The sequence below is a fragment of the Mirounga angustirostris genome, unplaced genomic scaffold, assembly GCF_029215605.1.
Source record: "Mirounga angustirostris isolate CCGP_5_RB_7025 unplaced genomic scaffold, mMirAng1.0.hap1 SCAF_1, whole genome shotgun sequence".
Lineage (NCBI taxonomy): Eukaryota > Metazoa > Chordata > Mammalia > Carnivora > Phocidae > Mirounga > Mirounga angustirostris.
Window position 1 is genome coordinate 212269955 of NW_026991709.1, and position 21452 is coordinate 212291406.

Genomic DNA, 21452 nt, shown 5'->3' on the forward strand with positions numbered 1-21452 from the left:
AAGTCCCACGTCGGGCTCCCTGCTCAGCGGGGAGCCTGCTTCTCCCTCTCCCTCTGCCCTCCCCACCCAGCTCATGTTCTCTCTCTCTCAAATAAATTTTTTTTTAAAAATGCAAAAGGAATGATGGAATCAGACAATCACCCTCTGGCCAGAATCAACAATGCTGTTAAAACCAACACTGGATGCTGGAGGAACAACAAGGTGTGCACATGGTCTCAGACTACCTCCCCACCAGAAACTTACTCAATACAAATTGGACAATAGTCACTTTAGGGTAGAGAAACCTCCTTAACCAAGTGATGGAGGTTAATATCACCAAAAATGGACCAAACTGACACCAGGGACTTCTGGATACTATGTACTAAGAAGGACGCAAGGTCACTTCCAGGATATTCCTGCCAAAAGTATGTAATCGTGTGAAACCATCAGACAAGCCCACACTGAGGGACATCCTGCAGAATCACCAGACTGTCCTCTCCCAAATGACAAAGTCATGAACTCCAAACACAGTCTCGGGAACCGTTCCAGATTAAGAGAAATGAAAGCAGCCAGACAACCAAATACGATGTATGATCCTGGACTCTCTTTTGAGAATTCTGCAAATTAATTTCCTGATTTGGGTAATTTGCTAAGAGAATCCCTTGTCTGGAAGAACTAAACACTGAAGTATTTAGAGGGAGAGGGGCATCTCTCTGAAACAGTTCAGGAAAAATGCGGAGAGAGCGAGAAAAGGAATAGAACAGGTGAGTACATCGTTAACGCTCAAGCAACTGGATGAAACGCATCCAGGAATTCTCTGTGTTATTCTCGCAACTTCTCTGTAAATCTGAAATCATGTCTCTAAAAACTTGAATTACAAACAATGAAAAGGAAACGTTTGGATTGGAGAAATAAAAATAGGAGGGACTGCTTGGACGAAAGGCCAGGGAGTCCAGGAGGGCCACGGGCACGGCTGTCAGCACCTTCTCTGGAGTGTCAGGCACTGGGTCTGCCAGCCCACCTCCATCTTCACTTGGCTCCACAGGCTCAGGGAAGCAGCGTGGGCAAAGGCCACCTGTCCCCCTGGCCCACAGCCACGGGCAAGGGGCTAGAGCCACACAGAGAGAGGGGCAGATGCCAGCATCCTTGGGGGCCCCCAACCAAGCTCCCTGCAAAATCAGGGGCCGGGCAGATGCTCAAAACACCTGTCCATTCTTTATTCATATGTATAGGTCTTAGATGTTCCACAATTCACCATTTAAAACCATCATCAGTAACAAAACGATCTTCCTATGTCTCTGCCCATGTGCCCTATAATTGCGCACAGGCGCTGGGTGGGGCCGGGGCTGGACAGCGCAGAGGTATACACGTTGCGTGCCCAGAGAGGAACTGCTTGTCCCCCGTGGTCCTGGTGAGTGTGCACAGGTTTACTGGCCTCTCGAAAGGCTACCCTCCCTCCAGAGTCCGCTCTGGGCACTGTTAACCCACGCTCGGGCACAGCTCTCAACACCTGGCCTGCCTGATCAGCCCCAACCCCAGGCAGCAGGCACTGTCATCACAGCCCACCTCGCAGACGAGGAAACTGAGGCCCGGGGTGGTGGAGTGACTTGTCTGAGACCACACAGGTAGCAACGGGGCAGCCACACTCTACGTGGATCACCAGCCCGCACAGACCAGCAGGGAGACATGTGGAAGACACGGAGCTCTCCGCCCGCCCACAGCTTCTAGACTGCAGTCTTTAGGAACTGCACAAGACTGCAAGCAGGAAAACAGAGGCCAATGTTTTTATAATCTTGGGGGGCGGGGCGCAGAGGAGACCTCTCCAAGGAGGTCACAAGACTAGGAGATTTAAAGGAAAAGACAAATTTGGCAATAAACTTGAAAACATTCTGTGTACCAACACATCAAAAATAAAGCTGAAAGATAAATGAGAAACTGAGAAAAAAACGTGTGACACAAAAGGGTGCTAACAGCCCTAATACAGGAAAGGATGTTATAAAACACTGCTTCTCAGTTGAGGTGATCCGGCCCCCAGGGCACAATGGACAACATCTGGGGACGTCTGTGGCTGTCACATGGGGAGGGGGGGGCTCCTGACATTGTGGGGTGGGGCCAGGGATGCTGCTAAGCCCCCACAGCGCCTGGGATGCCCCCCAGAGAATGGCCTGGTTCCAAGACATCAGTTTGAGAAATCCTGTTATAAGTCAAGAGAAAATATAAACACCCAGTTTAATGGGTGGGCATGGCTATGAACTGGTAATTAAAAAAAAAAAAGGTGACTAGGAGGTGACAGTTACAAGGACAGACAGAAGCTGGGGCTGTCCCCCGTATGATGGGAGCCTCCAGCCACCATGGGAGCATCAACCCTGACCACCACCCTGGGACAACCAAGCAACATGCCTCAAGATATAAAAAGCATCCGTGGGCCAAGTATCCACACTCACAGAAGCTCACTTCAAACAAAGGGCAACAAGGATGTTCACTGCAGCGCTGTTGAAAGAGAAAAAAATACACATAACCCAAAGAGAAAAGCACCCACGCCCCTACAAAAATGAAGGCATATGCAGTCAATGACCAGGAGAACCTTGGCCAAGATGCCAGGGATGGTTCTCTGGGGGGTGGGGGGAGTCTGGGGACATCTGTAATTCACACAGACTTCTGTCTTTAGTGATAATACTCATACTGACTTTTATAAAAATAAAGTAGAGCCCACCTCGAGAGCTGTACCTGATACCCAGAGGTCCTGTCCCTCTAGCAGCCCCAGTGGCCATCATGTAGACAAGAACCAATCTCAGGGGAAAGAGGCGAAGCGTCCTGGGATTAAGCCATCACCAAAGTGATTACAGTACCCTCTCTCTACCTAATTCAAATTTAAAATACCTAGCCAAACTGGAGCCTTCATACACTGCTGGTAGGATCGCAAAAACGGTGCAGCCACGTTGGAAAACAATTTGGCAGTTTCTTCGAGTGTTAAACATGGGGTCTCCCTATGACCAGCAATTCCACTCCAAGGTATCTACTGAAGAGAAATGAAAACAAGTGTGCACACAAAAACCACCACAGGACTGTTCATATTATGCATTATAGGCATTAGTCATAGTGGCCAAACAGTGGAAACAATCCAAGTGTGCATCAGTGCGTGAGCGGATACACACAGCGTGTGCACCTGCACTCGGGAGCGTCCCTCAGCCGTGAACAGGAGCAAGGCGCCCACCCACGCTGCCCCGGGGACAGACCCCGAGCCCACGACGCTCAGGGAGGGAACCGGACACAGAAGGCCACACGGGGTGTGAGTCCACGTGGGTGACACGCCCACAACAGGCTCATCCACAGACAGGAAACAGCTGAGTGGTTACCAGGGCTGGGGGAGGGGAGTGGGCAGGACTATTGGAAAGGTATGGGGTTTCCTTGTTTGGTGGTGGAAAAGTTCTGAAATCACACGGTGGTGATCAGTATACCACTGCAGAGATATACTAACGACCACAGAATTGTACACTCTAAAAGGGTGAATGTAGCGTGGGAATTCTACTTAATAAAGCTGCTATTAAAAAAAAAAAAGACTCCAAGCCAGAAAATGAACGCATCAGAGCTCCCCGAAGATTGATCACCACTGCGATGCTATTCTGAAGCTTCGACTGAATGCGTCCACAACACCGTGGCCACCCGCGTCATTCCCCCCGAGTTCCCTCCCTGGTGCCATCCTGACACAGCCGCGCAGGCCACCCTCTAGGCTCTCACCAAAGGGGTCGGTTAACTACCAGGCCACGACCCCCGCCCCCCCACTCTGCTGGCCTTCCCAGATCGGTCTCTAGGCTGAGTACCAGGCACGCCTTAAAGACCAAAGGCCTGCCTGCCTGCGAGTGGGCGTGACATGCTGACCCAGATTTGGAATCCTGTGACAGGATCAGAGCCACAAACCAGTCAGCTTAGATGGGGCAAGGGAGAAGAAGCCAAAACCACAGGCAGGGTGATGACAGAGAGTTGGGGCCTTCCCAAGCCCAAGCCTGAGATGGCAGAGCCTCATACATACTTCTGGGTGCAACAGCCCTAAGAGGGCTTTGACGCATTCATTTCAGCGAGTGTGCGGAGGAATGGGCGAAAGACGGGCACCACGCAGGCAGACCGACATGTGAGCGTCCTTGAAAATCGAGTGAACTTAATCCTGAGGAAGCTCAGTTCAAGTGGAATCAGCATAGACTTGCTTCCAATAATACTGGAAATCCTGATAAGATGCTTATGATAAGACCTAGAGCAGCGACTAGAAGATACTTCAAAAAATGCAGTGGAAAAATCATTAAAGGAATTAAAACATTACACTAGAAAATATGCACTTAATGCAAAAGGTGGCAGTAAAGGAGAGGAACCAAAGGCAGGAGATGGAAAACAAAAGGAAAATCACAGACGTAAATCCAACTATATCGATAATGACACTAAATGTGGATGGAGGGGCACCTGGGTGGCTCAGTCGGTTAAGCATCTGCCTTCGGCTCAGGTCATGATCCCAGAGTCCTGGGATCGAGCCCCACATCGGGCTCTCTGTTCAGCGGGGAGTCTGATTCTCTCTCTCCCACTCCCCCTGCATGTGCTTGCTCTGTCAAATAATTAAATAAAATCTTTTTAAAAATACAATAAAAAGAAGTTTTTTAAAAATGTGAATGGATTAAACAGTCCAACCAAAAGACAGAGATTGTCCTATGGTCAGGAACAAGATAAGGATGTCCACTCTCACCAATGTTATTATTCAACATACTACTGGAAGTCCCAGCCTCAGCAATCCAACAACAAAAAGAGATAAAAGGCATCTGAATCAGTAAGGAAGAAGTAGGACTTTCGCTTTTTGCAGATGACATAATACTCTATATAGAAAACCCAAGGGCACCTGGGTAGCTCAGTCGGTTAAGCATCTGCCTGAGGCTCAGGTCATGATCTCAGGGTCCTGCGATCAAGTGCTGTGTCAGGCTTCTTGCTCAGCAAGGAGTGTGCTTCTCCTCTCCCTCTCCTTCTGCCCCTCCCCCCACACATTTTCTCTCTCTCTCTCGAAATTTTTAAAAAATTAAAAAAAAAAAAAAGAGGGGTGCCTGGGTGGCTCAGTCATTAGGCGTCTGCCTTCGGCTCAGGTCGTGATCCCAGGGTCTGGGAATCGAGCCCCGCATCGGGCTCCCTGCTCTGCAGGAAGCCTGCTTCTCCCTCTCCCTCTCCCCCTGCTTGTGCTCCCTCTCTCGCTATGTCTCTCTCTGTCAAATAAATAAATAAAATCTTAAAAAAAAAAAAAGAAAACACAAAAGACTCCACCAAAAAATTGCTAGAACTGATACATGAATTCAGTAAAGCTGCAAGATACAAAAGCAACGTACAGAAATCTGTTGCATTTCTATATGCCAATAATGAAGCAGCACAGAGAGAAATTAAGGAATCAATCCCATTCACAACTGCATGCAAAATAATAAGATACCTAGGAATAAACCTAAACAAAGAGGTAAAATACTTGTACTCTGAAAACTACAGAACACTTATGAAAGAAATTGAAGATGACACAAATAGAAAGACATTCCATGCTCATGGATTGGAAGAACACACACTGTTAAAATGTCATTACTACCCAAAGCAATCTATACATTTAATGCAATCCCTATCAAAATACCACCAGCATTTTTCACAGAGCTGGAACAAAGAATCCTAAAATTTGTATGGAATCACAAAAGACCCCAAATAGCCAAAGGCATGTTGAAAAAGAAAACCAAAGCCGGTGGCACCACAATTCCAGACTTCAAGTTATATTACAAAGCTGTAATAATCAAAACAGTATGGTACTGGCACAAAAACAGACACATAGATCAACAGAACAGAATAGAAAACCCAGAAATGGACCCAAAACTATATGGTCAACTAATCTTCAACAAAGCAGGAAAGGCAGTCTCTTCAACAAATGGTGTTGGGAAAACTGGACAGCCACATGCAGAAGAATGAAACAACCACTTTCTCACACCATACACAAAAATAAACTCAAAATGGATGAAAGACCCCCAATGTGATGCATGAAACCATAAATATCCTGGAGAACACAGGCAGTAACCTCTTTGACCTTGGCTGTAGCAACTTCGTACTAGACATGTCTCCAAAGGCAAGGGAAGCAAAAGCAAAAATAAACTATTGGGACTTCATCAAAATAAAAAGCTTCGGGGCAACTGGGTGGCTCAGTGGGTTGAGCATCTGACTCTTGATTTCAGCTGAGGTCGTGATCTTGGGATCATGAGATTGAGTCCCGCATCAGGCTCCCCGCTCAGCAGGGAGTCTGCTTCTCTCCCGCTGCCCCTCCCCCACCCCACTCACAAGTGTATGCACCGCACACGTGTGCTCTCTCTCTAAAAATAAATAAATAAAATCTTTAAAAAAATAGTAATAAAAATAAATAAAATTAAAAGCTTCCACACAGCAGGGCGCCTGGGTGGCTCAGTTGGTTGAGCGACTGCCTTCGGCTCGGGTCATGATCCCAGGGTCCTAGGATCGAGTCCCGCATCGGGCTCCCGGCTCAGCGGGGAGCCTGCTTCTCCCTCTGACCCTATCCCCTCTCATGCTGTTTCTCTCTCTCTCAAATAAATAAAAAAAAAAAAAAAAAAAAATTAAAAAAAAAAAAAGGATTACGTTTTAAAAAAAAAAAAAAAAAGCTTCCACACAGCAAAGGAAACAACAAAACTAAAAGACAACCTAGGGAATGGGAGAAGATATTCACAAACGATATATCCAATAAAGGGTTAGTAGCCAAAATATATAAAGAACATATTAAACTCAACACCCAAAAAATGAATAATCAAATTAAAAAATAGGCAGAAGCCATGCTCAGACATTTTTCCAAAGATGACATACAGATGGCCAACACACACATGAAAAGATGCATACCACCACTTATCAGGGAAATGCAAATCAAAACTATGATATCACCTCACACTTGTCAGAATAGTTCAAATCGCTGTGTCTCTCTCTGTCAAATAAATAAAATCTTAAAAAAAAAAAAAAGAAACAACAGATGTTGGCGAGGATGCAGAGAAAGGGAAACCCTCTTATACTGTTGGTGGGAGTGCAAGCTGGTGCAGCCACTCTGGGAAACAGTATGGAGGTGCCTCAAAAAGTTAAAAATAGAAATAGGTATTTACCCAAAGGATACAACATACTAATTCAAAGGGATACATGCACCCTGATGTTTATAGCAGCACTATCAATAATAGCCAAACTATGGAAACAGCCCAAGTGTGTGTCCACTGATGAATGGATAAAGAAGATGTGATACTGGAGTGCCTGCGTGGCTCAGTCGTTAAGCATCTGCCTCCGGCTCAGGTCATGTTCCCAGGGTCCTGAGATCGAGCCCTGCTCAGCGAGAAGCCTGCTTCTCCCTCTCCCACTCCCCCTGCTTGTGTTTCCTCTCTCTGTCTCTCTCTGTCAAATAAATAAAAATCTTTAAAAAAAATGTTATATATATATATAGATAGATATACATATCTATCTATCTATCTATATATATAATAGAGTATTATTCAGCCACAAAACAAAGAATGAAATCCTGCCATTTGCAACGACGTGGATGGAGCCAGAGTGTATTATGCTAAGTGAAATAAGTCAGTCAAAGACAAATACCATATGATTTCACTTGTATGTGGAGTTTAAGAAACAAAAAAAGTGAGCAAAGGGGAAAAAGAGAGCGGTAAACCAAGAAACAGACTCTTAACTACAGAGAACACACTGATGGTCACCAGAGGGGAGGTTGGGGGGGTGGATGGGGAAAATAGGTGATGGAGATTAAAGAGTGTACTTTGTTGTGATGAACACTGGGTGATGTATGGAAGTGTCGAATCACTAAATTCTAAACCTGAAACTAATATTACACGGTATGTTAACTAACTGGAATTCAAATAAAAACTTTAAAAAAAGACAGAGATTGTCAAACTGGGAAAAACAAAAACAAACGAGACCCAACTATATGCTGTCTATAGGAGACACTCTTTAGATTCAAAGATATAAGCAGGCTGCAAATAAAAGGATGGAAGAAGGTATAGCAAGCAAATACCAACTATAAGAAAACTGGAGTGATTATACTAATCACACAAAATCGCTTTAAAACAAAAATGTTAGGGGCACCTGGGTGGCTCAGTTGTTGGGCGTCTGCCTTCGGCTCAGGTCACAGCGGCCTACAGGAAAAGAAGAAAGCTCGCAAATTAATAATCAAAACTTGTACCTGGGCGCCTGGGTGGCTCAGTCAGTTAAGCGACTGCCTTCGGCTCAGGTCATGATCCCAGGGTCCTGGGATCGAGTCCCGCATCGGGCTCCCTGCTCAGCGGGGAGTCTGCTTCTCCCTCTGACCCTCCCCCCTCTCATGTGCTTGCTCTCTCTCTCTCTCTCATATAAATAAATAAAATCTTTAAAAAAAAAAAAAAAAAAACTTGTACCTTACACCGGAAGAAGAGCAAACTAAACCTAAAGCAATCGATAAGAAGGAAATAATAAAGATCAGAGCAGAAATGAACAGAATAAGAGAAAACCAACAAAAGCAGGAGTCGGTTCCATGAAAAGATCAACCAAATTAATAAACTTTTAGGTAGAGTAACCAAGAAAGAAAAGATTCAGCTTGCTAAAATCAGGAATGAAAGATGAGACCCTATCACTACCACCCACCTTATAGAAATACAAAGGATTATAAAATAATATTGGCGTGGAAAGCTACTGAGCAGTAAAAAGCAATGAACTACTGATACAGGAAACAACTTGGATCCCCAAAGGCAACACATGATGTATGATTCCATAAACGTTCTGGTAATGACTAGATTATAGAGAAGAAGAGATCAATGGTTGCGGGGACCTGGGGGTGGGAGTGGGGAGTAACTCCTAAGGGAAAGCACAAGCAAGCTCATTCGTGTTGATGGGACAGCCCTGTATCTTGAGTGTGAAGGGGGTTACACAAATCCATGCAGCTGATGTCACTAAAACATACAAAAAAGTGAGCGCAGGATAAAACTGGTAGAATCCCAGTAAGGCCCAGCGTATAATACGCCAATGTCAATTTCCTAGTCTTGACAATGCACTGTGGTTATAGTAAATTATCACCACTGGGGGAAGATGCGTGAAGAGTACACGGGACCTCTTTGAACCATTTTTTAAAAGATTTTATTTCTTTATTTGAGAGAGAGAAAGAGAGAGCACAAGCCGGGGGAGGGAAGGGGCAGAGAGAGAGGGAGAAGCAGACCCCCTGCTGAGTGCAGAGCCCAACATGGGGCTCAATCCTACGACCCTGAGATCATGGCCTGAGCCAAAGGCAGACACTTAACCGACTGCTTAACCGACTGAGCCACCCAGAAGCCCCTCTTTGTACCATTTTTGCAACTTCTTGGGAGTCTGTTAACTCTTGAAAAATAAAAAGTTTTTAAAATTATTTAAAATATTTCACATGGATGACAGGATGGAAGGGCAGACTGTCATATGGGTTGATGGTTTGGGGCTGGGTGATGGGGACAAGCAGGTTCTTTATCCTATTCCATCTACCTCAGTATGTGTTCCAAGTCTCCATAATAAAAAGCTTAAAATATAAATGCATGGCCCCAAAAAGGGCCTTCTCCATCCAGACTTAACACCCTTCAAACTGTACCATCATCAAGACTGCAGCCCCTTTTGCCAGATATGATCCCAGAAACAATGGCCAGAGAGACCACCAGAGCTGCCTGGGGGTTTCACAACACAGACCCTAAAGAGATGCAGGATGGTCTGAATGCCACCTTGAATAATGTATTCCAAGTGGCACGTGAGATCTGCCTAATGCACATGATCTCTAAAATGAGCTCTGCCCAATGCCAGGCTCTCACTTCCCATACAGCATTTCTCCTCCAGCCAAGGCAACAAGTCCTGCCAGGACCCACCCCACCCCCAGGCCCTCATTCCAGAGCAGAAACCTGAACTGCTTGTGGGCAGGGGATTTTTGCAAAACTTTCGGAGTCTTGCCTTCTGCAGGTTTCTCCTTTTCAGAGCCCCCATTTCGAGGTGAAAATGATCTGCTCTCACACCAAGGTCTCAACTCTTTCTAAACAAGAATATTTAGGGCGCTTGGGTGGTTCAGTTGGTTGAGGGTCTGCCTCCGGCTCAGATCATGATCCTGGGGTCCTGGGATCGAGCCCCTCATCAGGCTCCTTGCTCAGCGGGGAGTCTGCTTCTCCCTCTCCCTCTGCCCATGCTCTCTCACTCACTCTCTCAAATAAAGAAATAAAATCTTAACAAAAAAATTTTTAAGGGAGAAAAATAAAGGAAAGAAAGACTGGTTGACACAACCAACAGGATGAGCTCATATGGCCCAAACTTGCCCCGTCATCCTGGGAGAAGCAAAAACCAGCACACACACCCCGCCCCCCGCCACCCCGAGTAGCTTCCACTCTGGGCCCAGCAACCAAATAGAGACAAGCCCACTCATGGAGCACTGTGCCAACTGTCCCCACATGCAAACTCCTCCAATGACAACAATCCTCTCAGGTAGGCACCCTTATGTTACCTATCACCAATAAGGAAGATGAGGCCCAGAGAGGTCAAGCAACTTGCCCAAGGTTACAAGGCTGGGAGGAAGGGTGGAGCCGCGGTTTGAAACCAGCTGTTCCAACCTGGGAGTCGGCACTGATTCCTCTTTCCCACACATCCAATCCACTCGTGAGGCCTCACTGGTCCACTGCCTCCAAAATCCCCCCCAAGTCCAGTCCTCCTTGCCCCCAGACCAGACCACACTGTCATCACTCACCTGGATGACCGCTGGAGTTCCCCCCCTGCTTTTACTCCTGACAGCCACCAGAGGGGTCTCTGAAAACACATAAATCTCTGCCTTCATCATTACCTCCCCAGGCTTCTCCCTGCCCTTAATGGGGTCTGGCTTACGGCAGTTTAAGTGGCCGAGCCACCTGGCCTGGCCTCTCTGAACCTCAGGGCCTACGTCTCTCCTGCAAGCTCATCATGTTCCAGCTACATGGGATCCCTTCCAATCCTCAAACATGCCAAGCTCATTTCCGCCTCAGGACCTTTGCACATACTATTTGTTCTTCCACTTGGAACTTCTTGTTCCAGATCTCCTCAAGGTTGGCACCTCCTAGTCATTCAGATCTCTGCCCAAACGTCACCTCCTTGGAGTGGATTCCTGTCCACCCAGTTAGGGCAGCATCACCCCCTGTACCTCCCAGTCAAATCACTCCCTCGCTTGAACACCCAGGAGCCATCTCTTCCTTGCTGGCTACTTAGCACCCAGCCTGGCACAGTGAGTATGGAGATGTCTGGCAGGCCACCAGGGCTGTGGTGTGCCTTTGTTGTCTTCTACAAAGTTGGGGCTGGAGGAGTCAGCTCATCCTAAGCACTGAGGCTCCTACAGGGTGGCCAGGGATGAGAGCCCCCCTGCCGAGTGCGTCTTAATGTACCTCACCCCGTTTACCTCTAGCAAGGAGAGCACGTGAGGATGCCAAGGCCCAGACAAGGGGCACCATGTGCCCCAGGTTAGTGGCAGAACAGGTTTGGGAGCTGGGGTCCCATTCTCGGTGCTGGCTCTAGACCCAGGCCAAGTCTGGAGGATGAGATGCTGGTCTCCCCCAAAATCCCCTGGGGAGGTCTTCCTGAGTGCCTGGACTGGTAGGGTTTGCTGTACACAGTGGGGACAGCTATGGGACCCCCGCCCAGGCTCCTCTCTAGGTCCCACAGCTACCACTGCTCCAGGCTAGCCTCACGCGGGGGGGCCAGCAAGGGGGCATGCACCTCAGGGAGCAAGGCCGGCATTTAGGGGACCGATCAGAGCTGGGGAGGCTCTCTTTTATGCTATGGGACTGTTCAACAGCCAGGGTGGAAATCCCAAATGCAGACACACAGAGGCAAAGAGTGGAGGGTTCTGGCGGTTTCCGGAGGACCCCCACCAGGCCTTCCTCCACGGGCCCAGTCCAAGTCCCCAGGAACAGCTCTGGCCTGGGGGCTGGACGCTCTCTCTGGCCAAGGGGAGTGTGGGGCTCTCTCAGGCCCGGTTTACCCGAGCAGCAGGGGCATCTCAGGCAGCCCTGCCCTCTGGAGAGCCCGCTCCGACCTCACCCCTCCTCAGTGCTGGGGGTCAGGCCCGTGCCCAAGCCCTCCACCCATCCTGACCACGCTGAGCTCCGGGCACCCAGCCTATGTGACAGGACCCCTACAAGGCCATGCAGCCAGTCCCCACCAGGGACCCCAGCCTCCCCAACTACCTGCCTCAGCCCTCAGGGTAAGCAGGAAGTCCTATCAGCCCCAAACTGATGGCTGGACCCCAGGAGCACAGAGGGACCCTCACAAAGTCCACCAGGCTGCACACACACACCTCAGATACTCACAGGGACTACAGAACGCCTTGCCTGTTTTGGTTTTGTCTCAAAGGCACTGCTGAGTTTGCTATCGTGAAGATGAGTTACGTTTGTAATAAAGACCCTTCTAGCAGGCTTGTTGGGAAAACGGCCATGTGACTCGGCTGACCCCAACGTTCCCAGGCCTTCTTTCGGTTAAAGACTAAGTTATTTAATACAGGGCGACCTGGGGCCTCACGGTGCAGGGGCTGGAACCCAGTGTCACAGGGGCCGCACCAAGGACACCTGTGCCTGAGCTGTGGCAGCCAAGGGGCACCAAGCCTCACCAAGAGCTGTTCACGTCCAGGGCTGCTCTGCAAAACCCACAGGCTCACCCCCAGCCCTCACGCGGGCCCGAGCAGCGCCACTCGGCCCAGGAGGCCGGTTTTCCAGGCTGGCGGCCCCAAGTTCACTGGAGGAGAAAATCCAATGAGGCATGTGGAACAGGCCACAGGACTCCGAGTTCTGGCCTGGCTGCCTCCGGTCCAGCGTCCCTGAGGAACAGCGCCCTTGCTTCCCGGTCCATAAATCCCCAGCCAAACCCTCCTACCTGCCCCATGAAAATAAAGAAGCTCCAGAGGAAGAAAAAACAAACATTTTCAAGGTGCCTTCTAATAACCTTGACTGTTCCTTAACTCCCTTCCCAGCATAAATACGGAACAGCGGTGTGAAAACCATGGGCGACTCTGGAATGGAAAGTGGTTTTAGAAACTTCGGTTGCAATACCTTGATTCCCGGGCAACAAAAGACAAGTGCAGAGAAAAGCTGTTACTGTGATCGACCGAAGGCTCTCGAGGCCGGGCCCGTTGTTCTCTGTAGGGCCGTCCTGGGCACCATGGGGGACTGAGCGGCATACCCCCCCACTCGCAGCGATGACAGACGTCACCAGGCACCAGCCAGCACGTACCCCTGGGAGCACAGCTGCCCTGGGGTAGGAACTATTCCACGAATGGATTTTCAGGTATCGACTCAGTTCATTTCACCCACCCCTGAAGCAGAGACCTTCGCTGTCATCCCCATTTTGGAGATAAGGACACAGACCCAGGTCAGGCACATGGGTACAAGCCTCCGGCTGCTCATCCCACTCGGCTCTCCTGCCTTGAGACCTCAGGCCATTTAAGATGGTCTGCAGCTGGGGGGTACAATTTCCCAGCTACACTACTACAGGAGTCTCTCTCCTGGGTCCTCCCACGGCCAAAGCAGCGTTCCAAGTTCCTGCAAGACCCTCCCGGAAACAGCTCGAGCTCTAAGCTCACGGCTCCCCAGGACAGCCAGCTCCATGCCACACATGCCCTGCCCTGGGCTTAGCCACCAGGACTCATCGGCCCTCGCAGCCGGGATGAGGTTTTAGGCGCCTGTCAAACATGAGAGGCAGCATTGCAGGGGTGCACAGGAGGGGTTGGGACCACGGCCGTGGGGCTCAACACCCCAGAGAGAGAGGCAGCACCGCAGGCCAGCGTGGCTCAGCCACTGCATCTCAAGAGCCCGGACTTCAGCTGTTTCCACTTCCCCACAGCACCCTGATATGCGGCCCTTCCCAAGGCAGGCTGTCCTGACCTCTGGGTCGGGCCCACAGCCTCCTCCTCCTCCAAACACTGGCTTGATTCCTACCACCTCCATGAAAGGCTCAGGGCCTCCCCAGGGCCCCCACAAAGGGCTCTCCCTTGGCCGCACCCCGCTGCAGTGGGTCAGCGCCCTCCCCCCTCACCCCTCAGCGGCCTCAGCCGGTTTATGCTGGCTCGGTCTCATCTCTCCAGCTAGAGGTGGAGAGCTCCAGAACTGCAGATGGACCAGGAAGGTGGGCAGGAACAGGAGGCGGATGGAAGGGCCCAGTCTCCACTAAGCGCCAGGTACCTCCACGGCTAGCGTCCCCGACCCCATCACAGCGCTCAGCTTATCCAGGGACTGAGGTCCCCCCGAAGAACCGGCCCGTGGGGGGCCAGCACTAAGCGTGAGCTACAGCCACCACGCCGAAGCCTCAGGACCAACGGAACAAAACAAAACACAAAGGAGCGTAAAATAACTCGGTAACTATTTTTATAGTGATCACGTGTTAAAACGTTAACATTTTGGGGTGCCTGGGTGGCTCAGTCGTTAAGTGTCTGCCTTCGGCTCGGGTCATGGTCCCGGGGTCCTGGAATCGAGCCCCGCATCGGGCTCCCTGCTCGGCGGGAAGCCTGCTTCTCCCTCTCCCACTCCCCCTGCTTGTGTTCCCTCTCTTGCTGTCTCTCTGTCAAATAAATAAAATCTTAAAAAAAAACCAAAAGTTAACACTTTGGGTATATGAGGTTCAATAAAAACACGTTAGTCAAATCAATTTCATCTGTTCCCTTTCACCTTCCAATGTGGCTACTAGAGAAACTGCACTTACACAGGGGCCTGCTTTGCGTCTTTACTGGACGGTGCTGCCTTGGGAAAGACGTGTTTTCACGTCTCACATTTAGCTCACTGAGGCTTTGGGAGCCCGTTTTTGTATATGGCGTGAGGCGGGGACCAACTCTGTCACTGGACATTCGGGGAGCGTTCACGCATGTACCTGCAGGGCATCCTCCCATGAGCTCGGGACACCCCGGCTCACGGGTAGCCTCTGCCAGGGGGCCGGAAGGGCACACACACGCGGGCGGGCGTCACTGTCCCCACAGGGAAGGTGCCAGCCAGGCACGCAGGAGGAGGTGGGGCTGTCCGGCTGCGTGCTGCTGTGAACCCACGCCCCTCGAGGCCCTCCCCCTCCCTGGAGAGCCCGGCTGCATTTCTGAATCGCCCAGGGTGGTGATGCCACCACCCCTGGAGGACAAAGGGGCAGCCACTTACCTCTCTAACTCGGGGGGGTGGGGGAATACCCAGGCAGGAACCGAGGACCACTTGCAACTCACGGGCTAGTGGGCTTCATGGGGCCCCATAAGGGCTAAGGGGACACTTAGCTACCCAGTCGCTGCCTTCTAAGAGACAACTCACAACCCCCTAAGGCTGAGGCCAGGAGGACCAGGAAAGGAAAGTGGCCCAAAGGAGGCAGCTCACTTTAAAAGCTGCTGGCCAGACTGTGTGTGTTGGCGGGGGGGGGGGGGGTCTCACAGAAAGGAGGGCGTGAGAAGGGCTTCTCCCGAGCCACATGAAGCTCTCAGGGAGGCCCACTCAGGCTTGGAAAATGAACGGCCAACCAGGCCAGCAGGAACCAGGACACCCCTTTCTGGCCTAAGCCCTGGCAGACTCCGGGCAGGGAGGCCCCAGGCCTACCGACCAGGAGGTGAACCTACAGGACACAGGAAATAGATAAGCCAGAGCCGTAGGGGCCAGGGCCACGCTGCTCCATGGAACAGACACTCAGAGGCCCTGCTCTGCACGGAGAGGTCCCACAGGGAACCCACTGGGCCAGCCTGGGCTGGAGCAAGAAGAGGGCAGGCAGGTGAGGACTCAACACTGAATACAGGAATCCAGAACTGGGCACGCAAAGGGCAGCCTGAGCACCTCCCGCAGGTGAGCTGGTCATCATGCCTGACGTTCCAGCCCTCCCTCATCTTCAGAACCCATCCCCACACCCACAGGCCCAGCCTCCCCACACAGATGCTCAGGGAGAGAACCAGACACAGAAGGCCACACGGTGTGAGTCCATTTACGTGGAATGTCTAGAACAGGCCCATACATAGACAGGAGGGAGGGTTGTGGGTGCCAGGAGTGGGGGGCGGGGGAGAGTGACTATTTAATAGGTATGTTGTTTCCTTCTGAGGTCCTAGAATGTTCTGGAATTTGAGAGTTGTGATGGTTGCACAGATCTATAAATGTTCTAAAAAAACAACGAATTGTCCACTGAATTGTCTACTGAAAAGGGTGAATGTTCTGGTATGTGAATATCTCAATAAAAATATGAGGGACAACTGGGTGGCTCAGTCAGTTAAGTATCTGCCTTCAGCTCGGGTCATGATCCAAGGTCCTGGGATCAAGCCCTGCATCGGGCTCCTTGTTCAGTGGGGAGCCTGCTTCTCCCTTTCCCTCTGCCTGCTGCCCCCTGCTTGTGCTCTCTCTCTAACTCTGTCAAATAAGATCTTAACAATATATATGTTTATATTTATAATTATATATATTTATATGTATATATATATATATATATATATATATTTTTTTTTTTTTTTTTTTTTTAAGGGGCACCTAGCTGGCTCAGTCAGTAGAACATGCAACTCTTGGTCTTGGGGTCATGAGTTCAAGCCCCATATTGGGCGCAGGGTTTACTTTGAAAATATATATATAAAACAACAACAACAAGGCAGAAGGACTTTACGAAGAGCTACTCTAGAAAATTCAGGGTCTGGTCATCCTACCGGAGCCAGTCTTTGGGCAGCTGTCTGTGGCTCTCCCCAGTGACCTGAACAGCTCTGGTCTTAGACTCTGGGATCGCTGAGGGCCCCCTCTCCCCTTAACCCCTCGGAGCCTGGCTGGGGGGGGCGGGGAAGACACCCAAGAGACAGGCGGGCTTCCCTGCCTCCCCTGTGCTCTTCACACAGGTCCCCCAGGCCACGGCCCCGAGCACGCCCTACAAGTTCCCCTCTTCCACCGCCTGCCAGCTCATCATCGCCCATGATGACAAGGCTCAGCTCAAGTGGTGACTCTTCTATCATCTCCTGGCCGCCACCCAAGCTAAGACGCTTCCCTTGCCCTGTGCTTCCACCGGCCCAGTTTCTATGTATCTTGGCACCTCTGCTCCCCCGCTCCCCTCTGGGCCCCCAGCCCCTCTGCCTTCCACCGTGGGCCATGGCCCCTGCGGGCAGGAGGTGCTGCTCATCCGGCCACCACCAGCACCTGGCGAGACACAAGCAGGGTTGACAACAACTGTCACCCTCAACAGATACTGGCAGATGCCCTCCCAGGGCTCCCATGGCCGTGTGTCCACGATGAAGCCACGGCCTGACCCGGATCACGGAGATGAGCCACGGGTCAGCAGGCCAAGGGCCACGTGTGAGGAGCCTTCTGTGATTCTTGATTCTGCACGTTTGCCTTGAGGCTGGCGGGCCGCACGGCCTGGGCGTCTGCGGAGGCTGCCCTGCCCACTCTGCCTGTGCCCACCGCATGCAGGTCTCAGCGGCGAGCAAGCTCCCTGCACCCACCTGTCCAACCACCCGGCCTTCCTTGGGCGGGGCCCAGCGAGAGGCGCCCCAAGCGCAGAGCGGCCAGTTTCCCAACGAACACCACTGCCTGGGAGTCGAGGCTCTGGGCCGCCTTTGGTGCAAGCGGGACACAAGGACGCGGGCGCGGCCAAGACCATTCTCTGACTTCCACGCGCTGCAGCCCCGAAGAGAGCGCAACAGGACGCCTTCTCTCCCAGAGGAGTGTCACTGAACCAGCCTTCTCTCCTGACTCCCCACTCTTCCTTGGGGAGACTGAGTTGGAATAATGCAGCGAATCAAGAGTTTAAATTCCAGGGGCTTTACTCACATGCAAGCTAGACACAAGCAAGTCTCTCAACTCGTGACTATGATAATCAGATCCATGCAACCCGCCGACCTCAGATGGGAGGCCCACTGCGCTGAGGGCCAACTCTTCCTGATAAATGGGATTTTAAAGGAGACAGTGGGGGAACAGTGGGCATTTGAAGGGGCCGGCAGCAAAACGACGGAATCTCCCAGTCCGGCTGCCCAGCCAGGGCCCCCCTCACTCCTTCGGGGTGCCCAAGAGGAGACCACCCCAGCCAGCTCCCGGGCCGTTGTCTGGGCTGCCCAGAAACGCCGGGGCGTGCAGCCCATTCCCACCCCACTTGCGGTCCGGGGATCCCCGCCACCCCCATCATCAGGCCATCACTGCGCCTGCTGGTGGCTTCAGGCTGGCTCTTGGTCAAAGGAGGCCTCGGGGACCCATCCCCTGGCTTCTTCTGCACAGAGCACAGCTCCAGACGCACTGCCAGCTCATCAGACACAAATCCTCTCTCTCCACCTTCTCTCCCTGGAGACCGGGGCGAGCAGCCGCGAAACCAGGCAGGCGGGCCCACCTCTGCCCCTCCCTGCCCAGAAGGTGCCATCATTTGGGAGAAAATCTGGAGCGCCCCAGCTAGAGATCACCCCCTCGCAGCTCGCTGTACAGGCTCATCTGAGAAATGTAACTGTGATCATGTGTCAGCAAACAGGGCCAAATCCTACGTTAGTTATTGCTCTGCTCTGTACCAGGAGACCCACTCAGGGGGCATGGTGGCCCTCGGCGGCCTGCTTCCTGACTACTCACTCTCTGTCCACTGAACAAACCCACTCGAGGCCTCCAGCCCCAAGAGTCACAGCCCAGAGCGACAGGACAGCAAAAGCAGGGCCGCCCGTGAGGCAAAGACAGCTCCGCACACAGGGTCCGTCGATGCCTCCGGCGCCCACCAGTGCCCGTGTGCACTTGCTGGGACCCCGGAGGTGGGGTGAGAAGCGAGGGAAGGGAAGGAAAGGAGGGAGGGAGAGATGGAGGGGCACAGAAAGACAGAGAGAGTCCAAAAAGGACAGGCAAATTTGGAACCCTCTCCAGAGTGTTTATTTCAATCAACTAAAGGCGTGCCCGCAAATGAACAGTATGCTTTCTTGACAAGTCAAAACGTTCCTGGGAAGGTACCAAATCTATGACACTATGTCGCTGGCTCGGAAATCCCACGTCGGCCGCTGTCCTCCTGCCACGGCCGCGGTAGCAATGGACGAGCAAGACGGAGCGAGTGTGACCGGGCACACTCCTGGGCCCGCCACGTGCCATCTGACAGTCACCCTGTCGTCCACGCACCCCACAAAGCTCAGCGTTCACACCCACGGAAGCCACCTCTTCTGAGTGTCCCTGTGGAGACCCAGCTGGCGGGTGACTATAAAAACCACCTTGCAGGACTCAGCCACCCCTCCCGACGAGGGCGCAGGTGTTGGTAAAGAGGATGATGGGTCAGATGCTTACAAAACAAAATGATTGGGAAACTCATCTTCCTTTTAAACCCTCAGCCTCTGCCAGGCCAAAACAAAACTCCTCAGGCCAAGAAGACTCCTTCCCCATCTTCTGAGAATATTTCTTCCCAACCTTCTGGGGTGCGGTACGCAAGGGAGGGGCATGAAAAAGTCAGGCTCAGGCATCGCAGACAGCGAAGTATCTGCCCCTGTTTACAGCTACTTTTTATTCCTCCTTCATTTTGGGGTTATTTGGGTGGACAGCGTCATAACATTTTCTTGTATTTCCCTTGAAACAACCCGGGACCCTTTTTTTTTTTTAAATACAGAGCAGGACTCTAACTGCTTTGATGTAAGAAAGCTGGAAATTCATTCAGCAAAGGAGTGTTGACTGAACACCCACCGCGTGCCAGGAACTGCCCCAGGTGCTGGGGAGACACGCAGCAGCCAGCAGAGACGTCACTCCTCCAGCACGGACCTCACACCCTGGTGGTAGGTGTTCCCAGACTACCGCCCACAGCTCAAACCCAGCCCACCACCTGTTTTTGTACAGCCTCTGAGCTAAGAGTGGTTTTGACCTTTTTTAATGTTTGGGTGAGAAAAAAAAAAATCAAAGAAAGAAAACCAGTTCATCACAGGTGAAAAGTATGTGAAATTTACAATTCTGTGACCACGAATAGTTTTACTGAAAAACAAGCACACTCACTCATTCCCATAGTTTTGTGCCGTAATGACAGAGCAGAGTAGTTGGGACAGACTGGCCTGCAAAGCCAGAACTACTGACTCTCTGACCCTTTACAGAAAGAGTTTCTATTCTCCTGGATGAGACAGACAATAGATACACAAACAGATTAATGTGTGTGTTTACAGTAGTGCTGAATGCAAAGAAAAGGCAGGATGGGGAGAGAGGGTGGCTGGAAGGGTGAGTTTAGGCAGTGTGGCCAGGGATGGCCTCTGAGCTGAGATGTGAATGACAAGGAGCCAGCTGGCTAGAAGAGTGAGGGAAGAGCAAGTGCAAAGGCCCTGAGGCAGGGCAGGGAAGAGTAGGCAGGGAAGCTGGTTACGAATGAGGGAGCAGGCACAGGAGGGGGGGGGGGCGGTAGGGCAAGGAGAAAGAACAGACCACAGAGGACAGAGCAGGGAGGCTACGGGAAGGGGTCTCAAATTTTTTCCAGGAACAACAGGAAGCTACTGGAGCATTCTGAGTAGAGGCAGACCACTTTTCAAGTTTCTAAAAGCTCCTTGAGGAAGGAGTGAAAAGTGACAGACCAGTGGGGACACCTTATCTAACCAACAAACCGCTCCCAGAATAGGCCAAGTCAAAGCAGGGAGGAAACTCAGAAACCAACTCATCCAACAACAAAATCAATTCATCAGTCCTCTCGGGCCTTACTACTGCGGTGACCCAAACCTGTTTTTTTTAATATCAGAGTTAAATCCAGTTCACTGGATAAAAATGTCTGCAACCAGCGTGAGAACAGCCCCGCGACTTCATGGACGTTACTATTCAGGAGGAGGCAAGATTAAAGTGAGTCACTCAAAGTCAACTTAAAGAGAACTGTTAAGCAAAGTGACAGGAAGAGGTATGGTGACCGGGGCGGGGGGGGGTGTATGGTGACAGGTGGAAGCCAGCCTGGGCAGGGCACCCGCACAGGCTCCGGGTGAGGACAGCCCCGGAAGAGCCCTGAGCCATGCCCATCAAGTGGCACGGGCAAGTCTGTGGATGCACCCCTCTCCGGGAGGGGAAGCTGCGGGCTGGGAAGGGCCGGGGAGAGGCAGAACGACAGCCGGGAAGGACCTGGACAGCCAGACTGAGTTTGGCCAGACACCGTTTGCAAACACAAGCCCCTCCCTATTCAAGGACAGAGGGGAGGAAGGGGACAAAGGGGACCAGAACTTGAGGCAGAGCGGGGTCGTAGCCAAGTATCAGACTGCTGCAGGGTTAAAGGTTAAGTGACAGGATCTCCCTCAGGGGCAACTGTGTCCCCCAGGGGACATTCGGCAATGTCTGAGGACATCTGCGGTTCTCACACTGGGGGTGCTCTGGGCATCAAGTGGGCAGGGCCAGGGATGCTGCTCAGCCCCCCAAGTGCCCACTACGGTCCCCCGGAGGACAATCCGATCGAATGTGGACAGGCAGAGGGAGCCCCTGACAGAAGCAGATGCCACGCACCAGTAATCAACCCAGTCCAGCCCGAGCCTCTGGTGCCACACAAAGCATTCAGTGCTTCTC

At 51.5% G+C, this 21452-nt stretch overlaps 1 protein-coding gene across 8 annotated transcripts in view; it reads right to left on the bottom strand.

Moving 5' to 3' along the window:
* The window catches only part of KDM4B (lysine demethylase 4B), a 135055-nt gene that overhangs the window by 110417 nt on the left and 3186 nt on the right, over positions 1 to 21452 (bottom strand). The window contains exon 2 of one of the 8 annotated variants that reach the window (XM_064572840.1): positions 8110 to 8159. The exons of the other annotated variants lie outside the window; for them this stretch is intronic. The gene's annotated coding sequence lies outside the window, so the exon portion shown is untranslated. The remainder of the gene's footprint in view (positions 1 to 8109; positions 8160 to 21452) is intronic. 8 annotated transcript variants of the gene reach the window in all.